Source organism: Ipomoea triloba, chromosome 4, assembly GCF_003576645.1.
Source record: "Ipomoea triloba cultivar NCNSP0323 chromosome 4, ASM357664v1".
NCBI classification, from domain to species: domain Eukaryota; kingdom Viridiplantae; phylum Streptophyta; class Magnoliopsida; order Solanales; family Convolvulaceae; genus Ipomoea; species Ipomoea triloba.
In genome coordinates, this window is record NC_044919.1 from 11,575,499 (window position 1) to 11,585,498 (window position 10,000).

The 10,000-nt window shown below is 38.0% G+C and overlaps 13 non-coding genes across 13 annotated transcripts; all 13 read left to right on the forward strand.

Moving 5' to 3' along the window:
• Positions 1-374: 374 nt before the first annotated feature.
• TRNAM-CAU lies at positions 375-446 on the forward strand. The gene has a single exon. It is a non-coding gene; the product is annotated as a tRNA-Met (tRNA).
• Positions 447-524: 78 nt separating this feature from the next.
• On the forward strand, positions 525-597 carry TRNAA-UGC. The gene has a single exon. It is a non-coding gene; the product is annotated as a tRNA-Ala (tRNA).
• Positions 598-1,396: 799 nt separating this feature from the next.
• On the forward strand, positions 1,397-1,468 carry TRNAM-CAU. Its single transcript has one exon. It is a non-coding gene; the product is annotated as a tRNA-Met (tRNA).
• Positions 1,469-1,546: 78 nt separating this feature from the next.
• TRNAA-UGC lies at positions 1,547-1,619 on the forward strand. The gene has a single exon. It is a non-coding gene; the product is annotated as a tRNA-Ala (tRNA).
• Positions 1,620-2,570: 951 nt separating this feature from the next.
• TRNAM-CAU lies at positions 2,571-2,642 on the forward strand. Its single transcript has one exon. It is a non-coding gene; the product is annotated as a tRNA-Met (tRNA).
• An 865-nt stretch (positions 2,643-3,507) lies between these two features.
• On the forward strand, positions 3,508-3,579 carry TRNAM-CAU. The gene has a single exon. It is a non-coding gene; the product is annotated as a tRNA-Met (tRNA).
• Positions 3,580-3,657: 78 nt separating this feature from the next.
• TRNAA-UGC lies at positions 3,658-3,730 on the forward strand. The gene has a single exon. It is a non-coding gene; the product is annotated as a tRNA-Ala (tRNA).
• Positions 3,731-4,467: 737 nt separating this feature from the next.
• TRNAM-CAU lies at positions 4,468-4,539 on the forward strand. Its single transcript has one exon. It is a non-coding gene; the product is annotated as a tRNA-Met (tRNA).
• A 78-nt stretch (positions 4,540-4,617) lies between these two features.
• On the forward strand, positions 4,618-4,690 carry TRNAA-UGC. Its single transcript has one exon. It is a non-coding gene; the product is annotated as a tRNA-Ala (tRNA).
• A 754-nt stretch (positions 4,691-5,444) lies between these two features.
• On the forward strand, positions 5,445-5,517 carry TRNAA-UGC. The gene has a single exon. It is a non-coding gene; the product is annotated as a tRNA-Ala (tRNA).
• A 3,330-nt stretch (positions 5,518-8,847) lies between these two features.
• Positions 8,848-8,919, forward strand: TRNAM-CAU. The gene has a single exon. It is a non-coding gene; the product is annotated as a tRNA-Met (tRNA).
• Positions 8,920-8,997: 78 nt separating this feature from the next.
• TRNAA-UGC lies at positions 8,998-9,070 on the forward strand. The gene has a single exon. It is a non-coding gene; the product is annotated as a tRNA-Ala (tRNA).
• A 711-nt stretch (positions 9,071-9,781) lies between these two features.
• On the forward strand, positions 9,782-9,853 carry TRNAM-CAU. The gene has a single exon. It is a non-coding gene; the product is annotated as a tRNA-Met (tRNA).
• The last annotated feature ends 147 nt before the right edge of the window (positions 9,854-10,000 follow it).

A 10,000-nucleotide genomic window follows, 5' to 3' on the forward strand; every position in this document is an offset into this window, starting at 1 on the left:
GCTTACCGCTTACAAAATATTTATCTACGGTGCTTACTTCGCCTTGGAGGAAGTGCTTTGCTGCTGGTTTGCTACTAACAAATTCTTTCTTAAAGTCAAAGGGGATGGGCACGAAGTAAGCCTCCACCTTGACATAGAAAGTCATTTTCTAGCGGCTCTGCCTGAGACTGAGGAAAGCCCATCCCCAAGTCGGTGAAAACCCAGCTCTTTCGGACGATTTAGCAAACCAATGCCTTAAGCCACTCAGCCACACCTTCAAGTTTTTTTATCGGAATGGAATTGCTTTTACTTTCATTGCCAAATAAGTGAAGCAGCTGAGAAATACTTCTCCAGAGAGTTAAATACATTTATAATAGTTAAAAAAAAAAAGCAAAATCAGAGTGGCGCAGCGGAAGCGTGGTGGGCCCATAACCCACAGGTCCCAAGATCGAAACTTGGCTCTGATAGGGTGGTTTTTGATTATTTTTTAAATACTTCTTTCTTTCTTAGATATACATAGCATTTTGACTACGAAGGTGTTAGCGGGGGATGTAGCTCAAATGGTAGAGCGCTCGCTTTGCATGCGAGAGGCACGGGGTTCGATCCCCCGCATCTCCAATTTCAATCATGACCTAGTGTGGGTGGTGCGGGGTTCGAACCCCCGCATCTCCAATTTCAATCATGACCTAGTGTGGGTGGTTTATAAAGAAAGTACATATTGAGTCTAAAAGTTGGTCCCAAGTAATTGAGTTACTTATTGGTCATACAGACAAACCACACCACATACCACATACCTTTATTTCTCATACAATACTTTTAATATATTAATGGTGATCGGTTTTATGATTTTTGGAACATATTACAGGCTGACCAACACTACCATTAAAATAGCGAATATAGAGAAAATATATGTAGACAATTTAGAGAGAATAAATAGGTGGTTGTTGTGATTTTATGATTATTTGGTTATTTTTAAGGAGGGAGGCTAGGCCCCGAAAATGCCTTTGGAAGTTGGGGCCTTAGATTCTCAATTGATCTTTGCTTACCGCTTACAAAATATTTATCTACGGTGCTTACTTCGCCTTGAAGGAAGTGGTTTGCTGCTGGTTTGCTACTAACAAATTCTTTCTTAAAGTCAAAGGAGATGGGCACGAAGTGAGCCTCCACCTAGACATAGAAAGTCATTTTCTAGCGGCTCTGCCTGAGACTGAGGAAAGCCCATCCCCAAGTCGGTGAAAACCCAGCTCTTTCGGACGATTTAGCAAACCAATGCCTTAAGCCACTTAGCAATACCTTCAAGTTTTTTTATCGGAATGGAATTACGTTTACTTTCATTGCCAAATAAGTGAAGCAACTGAGAAATACTTCTCCAGAGAGTTAAATGCATTTATAATAGTTAAAAAAAAAAAAAAGCAAAATCAGAGTGGCGCAGCGGAAGCGTGGTGGGCCCATAACCCACAGGTCCCAGGATCGAAACTTGGCTCTGATAGGGTGGTTTTTGATTATTTTTTAAATACTTCTTCCTTTCTTAGATATACATAGCATTTTGACTACAAAAGTGTAAGCGGGGGATATAGCTCAAATGGTAAAGCGCTCGCTTTGCATGCGAGAGGCACGGGGTTCGATCCCCCGTATCTCCAATTTCAATCATGATCTAGTGCTTTGCACGCGAGAGGCGCGGGGTTCGAACCCCCGCATCTCCAATTTCAATCATGACCTAGTGTGGGTGGTTCATAAANCAGGATCGAAACCTGGCTCTGATAAGGTGGTTTTTGATTATTTTTTAAATACTTCTTTCTTTCTTAGATATACATAGGATTTTGACTACGAAGGTGTTAGCGGGGGATGTAGCTCAAATGGTAGAGCGCTCGCTTTGCATGCGAGAGTCACNTATAAAGAAAGTACATATTGAGTCTAAAAGTTGGTCCCAAGTAATTGAGTTACTTATTGGTCATACAGACAAACCACACCACATACCACATACCTTTATTTCTCATACAATACTTTTAATATATTAATGGTGATCGGTTTTATGATTTTTGGAACATATTACAGGCTGACCAACACTACCATTAAAATAGCGAATATAGAGAAAATATATGTAGACAATTTAGAGAGAATAAATAGGTGGTTGTTGTGATTTTATGATTATTTGGTTATTTTTAAGGAGGGAGGCTAGGCCCCGAAAATGCCTTTGGAAGTTGGGGCCTTAGATTCTCAATTGATCTTTGCTTACCGCTTACAAAATATTTATCTACGGTGCTTACTTCGCCTTGAAGGAAGTGGTTTGCTACTAACAAATTCTTTCTTAAAATCAAAGGGGATGGGCACGAAGTGAGCCTCCACCTAGACATAGAAAGTCATTTTCTAGCGGCTCTGCCTGAGACTGAGGAAAGCCCATCCCCAAGTCGGTGAAAACCCATCTCTTTCGGACGATTTAGCAAACCAATGCCTTAAGCCACTCAGCAATACCTTCAAGTTTTTTTATCGGAATGGAATTGCGTTTACTTTCATTGCCAAATAAGTGAAGCAGCTGAGAAATACTTCTCCAGAGAGTTAAATACATTTATAATAGTTAAAAAAAAAGCAAAATCAGAGTGGCGCAGCGGAAGCGTGGTGGGCCCATAACCCACATGTCCCAGGATCGAAACCTGGCTCTGATAAGGTGGTTTTTGATTATTTTTTAAATACTTCTTTCTTTCTTAGATATACATAGGATTTTGACTACGAAGGTGTTAGCGGGGGATGTAGCTCAAATGGTAGAGCGCTCGCTTTGCATGCGAGAGTCATGGGGTTCGATCCCCCGCATCTCTAATTTCAATCATGACCTAGTGTGGGTGGTTTATAAAGAAAGTAGATATTGAATCTAAAAGTTGGTACCCAAGTAATTGAGTTACTTATTGGTCATATAGACCAACCACACCACATATCTTTTAATATATTAATGATGATTGGTTTTATGATATATATTACAGGCTAATGGTGACCAACACTAACATTAAAATAACGAATATAGAGAAAATATATGTAGACAATTTAGAGATAATAAATAGGTGGTTGTTGTGATTCTACGATTATTTGGTTCTTTTTAAGGAGGGAGGCTAGGCCCGGAAAATGACTTTGGAAGTTGGGGCCTTAGATTCTCAATTGATCTTTGCTTACCGCTTACAAAATATTTATCTACGGTGCTTACTTCGCCTTGGAGGAAGTGCTTTGCTGCTGGTTTGCTACTAACAAATTCTTTCTTAAAGTCAAAGGAGATGGGCACGAAGTGAGCCTCCACCTAGACATAGAAAGTCATTTTCTAGCGGCTCTGCCTGAGACTGAGGAAAGCCCATCCCCAAGTCGGTGAAAACCCAGCTCTTTCGGACGATTTAGCAAACCAATGCCTTAAGCCACTCAGCAATACCTTCAAGTTTTTTTATCGGAATGGAATTGCGTTTACTTTCATTGCCAAATAAGTGAAGCAGCTGAGAAATACTTCTCCAGAGAGTTAAATACATTTATAATAGTTAAAAAAAAAAAAAAATCAGAGTGGCGCAGCGGAAGCGTGGTGGGCCCATAACCCACAGGTCCCAGGATCGAAACTTGGCTCTGATAGGGTGGTTTTTGATTATTTTTTAAATACTTCTTTCTTTCTTAGATATACATAGCATTTTGACTACGAAGGTGTTAGCGGGGGATGTAGCTCAAATGGTAGAGCGCTCGCTTTGCATGCGAGAGTCACGGGGTTCGATCCCCCGCATCTCCAATTTCAATCATGACCTAGTGTGGGTGGTTTATAAAGAAAGTAGATATTGAATCTAAAAGTTGGTACCCAAGTAATTGAGTTACTTATTGGTCATATAGACCAACCACACCACATATCTTTTAATATATTAATGGTGATTGGTTTTATGATATATATTACAGGCTAATGGTGACCAACACTAACATTAAAATAACGAATATAGAGAAAATATATGTAGACAATTTAGAGATAATAAATAGGTGGTTGTTGTGATTCTACGATTATTTGGTTCTTTTTAAGGAGGGAGGCTAGGCCCCGAAAATGCCTTTGGAAGTTGGGGCCTTAGATTCTCAATTGATCTTTGCTTACCGCTTACAAAATATTTATCTACGGTGCTTACTTCGCCTTGGAGGAAGTGCTTTGCTGCTGGTTTGCTACTAACAAATTCTGGTTTGCTACTAACAAATTCTTTCTTAAAGTCAAAGGGGATGGGCACGAAGTGAGCCTCCACCTAGACATAGAAAGTCATTTTCTAGCGGCTCTGCCTGAGACTGAGGAAAGTCCATCCCCAAGTCGGTGAAAACCCAGCTCTTTCGGACGATTTAGCAAACCAATGCCTTAAGCCACTCAATCATACCTTCAAGTTTTTTTATCGGAATGGAATTGCGTTTACTTTCATTGCCAAATAAGTGAAACAATTGAGAAATACTTCTCCAGAGAGTTAAATGCATTTATAATAATTAAAAAAAAAAAGCAAAATCAGAGTGGCGCAGCGGAAGCGTGGTGGGCCCATAACCCACAGGTCCCAGGATTGAAACCTGGCTCTGATAGGGTGGTTTTTGATTATTTTTTAAATACTTCTTTCTTTCTTAGATATACATAGCATTTTGACTACAAAGGTGTTAGCGGGGGATGTAGCTCAAATGGTAGAGCGCTCGCTTTGCATGCGAGAGGCACGGGGTTCGATCCCCCGCATCTCCAATTTCAATCATGACCTAGTGTGGGTGGTGATTGGTTTTATGATATATATTACAGGCTGACCAACACTAACATTAAAATAGCGAATATAGAAAAAATATATGTAGACAATTTATAGAGAATAAATAGGTGGTTGTTGTGATTCTACGATTCTTTGGTTCTTTTTAAGGAGGGAGGCTAGGCCCCGAAAATGCCTTTGGAAGTTGGGGCCTTAGATTCTCAATTGATCTTTGCTTACCGCTTACAAAATATTTATCTACGGTGCTTACTTTGCCTTGGAGGAAGTGCTTTGCTGCTGGTTTGCTACTAACAAATTCTTTCTTAAAGTCAAAGGAGATGGGCACGAAGTGAGCCTCCACCTAGACATAGAAAGTCATTTTCTAGCGGCTCTGCCTGAGACTGAGGAAAGCCCATCCCCAAGTCGGTGAAAACCCAGCTCTTTCGGACGATTTAGCAAACCAATGCCTTAAGCCACTCAGCAATACCTTCAAGTTTTTTTATCGGAATGGAATTGCGTTTACTTTCATTGCCAAATAAGTGAAGCAACTGAGAAATACTTCTCCAGAGAGTTAAATACATTTATAATAGTTAAAAAAAAAAAAGCAAAATCAGAGTGGCGCAGCGGAAGCGTGGTGGGCCCATAACCTACAGGTCCCAGGATCGAAACTTGGCTCTGATAGGGTGGTGTTTGATTATTTTTTAAATACTTCTTTCTTTCATAGATATACATAGCATTTTGACTACAAAAGTGTTAGCGGGGGATGTAGCTCAAATGGTAGAGCGCTCGCTTTGCATGCGAGAGGCACGGGGTTCGATCCCCCGTATCTCCAATTTCAATCATGATCTAGTGTGGTAGAGTGCTCGCTTTGCACGCGAGAGGCGCGGTGTTCGATCCCCCGCATCCCCCGCATAAGAAAGTACATATTGAGTCTAAAAGTTGGTCCCAAGTAATTGAGTTACTTATTGGTCATACAGACAAACCACACCACATACCACATACCTTTATTTCTCATACAATACTTTTAATATATTAATGGTGATCGGTTTTATGATTTTTGGAACATATTACAGGCTGACCAACACTACCATTAAAATAGCGAATATAGAGAAAATATATGTAGACAATTTAGAGAGAATAAATAGGTGGTTGTTGTGATTTTACGATTATTTGGTTATTTTTAAGGAGGGAGGCTAGGCCCCGAAAATGCCTTTGGAAGTTGGGGCCTTAGATTCTCAATTGATCTTTGCTTACCGCTTACAAAATATTTATCTACGGTGCTTACTTCGCCTTGAAGGAAGTGGTTTGCTGCTGGTTTCACTACAAGAAAAATGCACATAGACAACACTAAAAAGACAATAGTTTTTGACAAAAGTGTTGTCTTTTGTGTAAAAGACAACAGTTTTGGACAAAACTGTTGTCTTTGACTCGACACTTTTATCAAAGACAACGGTTTTTACCGAACCGTTGTCTTTAGTGTGTTGTCTTTGTGCATTTTGTAAAAAGACAACACCGCAAAGACAACGATTTTTAAAAACCGTTGTCTATGTGCATTTTTTTAAATAAAAGACAACGGTTTTATGTAACCGTTGTCGTTGAAGTGTTGTTTTTGAGGGCACTTGAATACACAACACTACAAAGACAACGGTTTTTTAAAACCGTTGTCTTTGCGCGTTTACTTTTTTTTAAAAAGACAACGATTTTATTTAACCGTTGTCATATGTGTGTTGTCTTTAAGCACACTTGAATAGACAACACTTCAAAGACAACTATTTATTAAAACCGTTGTCTTTGTGCACCCGTTTTTTCATTTAGAAAATGGTTTTATTTAATCATTGTAGTTCGTGTGTTGTCTTTAAGTGCGCTTGAATACACAACATTACAAAGACAACGGTTTTTTAAAATTGTTGTCTTTGTGCGTTTATTTTTTTTAAAGACAACGGTTTTATTTAGCCGTTGTTATTGGTGTGTTGTTATAAACACATTTTAATACACAACACTTCAAAGACAACAGTTTTTAAAAACCGTTGTCTATGTGCATTCCATTTTTTATTTAGACAATGGTTTTATATAACCGTTATCGTTGGTGTGTTGTCTTTGAGTGCACTTGAATACACAACACTACAAAGACAACGATTTTTTAAAACCGTTGTCTTTGCACGTTTATTTAAAAAAAAAAGGACAACGATTTTTTAAAACCGTTGTCTTTGCACGTTTATTATTATTATTTTTTTAAAAAGGCAACGATTTTATTTAACCGTTGTCGTTTGTGTGTTGTCTTTAACCACACTTTAATAGACAAACACTTCAAAGACAACGGTTTATTAAAACCGTTGTCTTTGTGCACCCATTTTTTATTTAGACAACAGTTTCATTTAACCGTTGTCGTTGCTATGTTGTCTTTAAGTGCACTTGAATATACAACACTTCAAAGACAATGGTTTATTAACATCGTTGTCTTTGTGCACCTATTTTTTATTTAGACAACAGTTTTATTTAACCATCGGATTGTATTAGCGGCTTTGACCAGCGAATTGTATTAGCAGTTTGTAAAAAAAATGTTTGCTAAAATTAGCTCTTTAGGTTTGCGGTTAACATGTAATTAAATTAAAATGACCTAAAAGTATACATAATAATAATAATAATAATAATAATAATAATAATAACAATAAAAACAATAAAAAATCAATAGGTTGAATACTAATAATAATAAATAATTAAATAAATAACATCGTGTAATAGGTTGACTCACTATATTTTTTATGTTTATCTTTTTGAAAAATTACATTAAAGACCGAAATATCTTTGTATTTAATAATATTTAAACTATTTTGTTGATTGATGATAAAAAATGATCATGTTATAATAATACTAGGAACAAAAGTGAATGTTCTCATAAAAAGAATTAAAAGTGGACTGTCACCTATAAATTTAGGACCAAAATATAATTAACTCTAATAAGAATATTTATATAAAATAAAAATCAAAATAAAAAAATAAACAAAAAATAAAGAAGAAGAAGAAGAAAGCAAAAAAAATAAAGAAGAAGAAGGAAGCAGCTTGCGCTGCTTCCTTCTTTTCATCCCACTTTTCCCACCGTCCCACATCGGTGGGAAAAGTGGGATGGAGCCTTGAGGCTCCTATTTAAGGAGCCTCAAGGCTCCATTTTATTGTAATTAATCTATTTAAGGGTTCAGTTTTCAATCCTAACGTTTTTTAATTAATTTGTGGCGTTTTGAAAAATTATTTTTTTTTTCAAAACGCCATATGCAAATGTTGCTAAATTTAGCGTTTGTAAAAATTATCAAACAATGAATTTGACATTTTAATATCAGTTTCAACAACACTCAATAGACAACGGTTAAAAACTGTTGTCTTTGTGTGGGACATACAACAACGCCGGTTTCAACAACACTCAACCGTTTTCTTTTATAGAATAGACAACGGTTAAAAATCATTGTGTATGTGCGTGACTTTCAACAACACACTCAATAGACAACGGCTTTTAACCGTTGTCGTTTTTAGAAAAGACAACGGTTAAAAACCGTTGTCTATGTGCGTGACTTTCAACAACACCGGCTTCAACAACACACTCAATAGACAACGGTTTTTAACCGTTGTCTTTTCTAGAAAAGACAACGGTTTAACCGTTGTCTATGTGCGTGACTTTCAACAACACCGGCATCAACAACACTCAATAGACAACGGTTTGTAACCGTTGTCTTTTCTAAAAAAGACAACAGTTAAAACCGTTGTCTTAGCGCGGGACTTACAACAACACCGGCTTCAACAACAGAAATTTTACCTCATAGACAACGGTTAAGAACCGTTGTCTATGAGCATTTTTCTTGTAGTGTTTGCTACTAACAAATTCTTTCTTAAAATCAAAGGGGATGGGCACGAAGTGAGCCTCCACCTAGACATAGAAAGTCATTTTCTAGCGGCTCTGCCTGAGACTGAGGAAAGCCCATCCCCAAGTCGGTGAAAACCCAGCACTTTCGGACGATTTAGCAAACCAATGCCTTAAGCCACTTAGCAATACCTTCAAGTTTTTTATCGGAATGGAATTACGTTTACTTTCATTGCCAAATAAGTGAAGCAACTGAGAAATACTTCTCCAGAGAGTTAAATACATTTATAATAGTTAAAAAAAAAAAGCAAAATCAGAGTGGCGCAGCGGAAGCGTGGTGGGCCCATAACCCATAGGTCCCAGGATCGAAACCTGGCTCTGATAGGGTGGTTTTTGATTATTTTTTAAATACTTCTTTCTTTCTTAGATATACATAGCATTTTGACTACGAAGGTGTTAGCGGGGGATGTAGCTCAAATGGTAGAGCGCTCGCTTTGCATGCGAGAGGCACGGGGTTCGATCCCCCGCATCTCCAATTTCAATCATGACCTAGTGTGGGTGGTTTATAAAGAAAGTAGATATTGAGTCTAAAAGTTGGTACCCAAGTAATTGAGTTACTTATTGGTCATATAGACCAACCACACCACATATCTTTTAATATATTAATGGTGATTGGTTTTATGATATATATTACAGGCTGACCAACACTAACATTAAAATAACGAATATAGAGAAAATATATGTAGACAATTTAGAGAGAATAAATAGGTGGTTGTTGTGATTCTACGATTATTTGGTTCTTTTTAAGGAGGGAGGCTAGGCCCCGAAAATGTCTTTGGAAGTTGGGGCCTTAGATTCTCAATTGATCTTTGCTTACCGCTTACAAAATATTTATCTACGGTGCATACTTCGCCTTGGAGGAAGTGCTTTGCTGCTGGTTTGCTACTAACAAATTCTTTCTTAAAGTCAAAGGGGATGGGCACGAAGTAAGCCTCCACCTTGACATAGAAAGTCATTTTCTAGCGGCTCTGCCTGAGACTGAGGAAAGCCCATCCCCAAGTCGGTGAAAACCCAGCACTTTCGGACGATTTAGCAAACCAATGCCTTAAGCCACTCAGCAATACCTTCAAGTTTTTTTATCGGAATGGAATTGCGTTTACTTTCATTGCCAAATAAGTGAAGCAACTGAGAAATACTTCTCCAGAGAGTTAAATACATTTATAATAGTTAAAAAAAAAAAAGCAAAATCAGAGTGGCGCAGCGGAAGCGTGGTGGGCCCATAACCCATAGGTCCCAGGATCGAAACCTGGCTCTGATAGGGTGGTTTTTGATTATTTTTTAAATACTTCTTTCTTTCTTAGATATACATAGCATTTTGACTACGAAGGTGTTAGCGGGGGATGTAGCTCAAATGGTAGAGCGCTCGCTTTGCATTCCAGAGGCACGGGGTTCGATCCCCCGCATC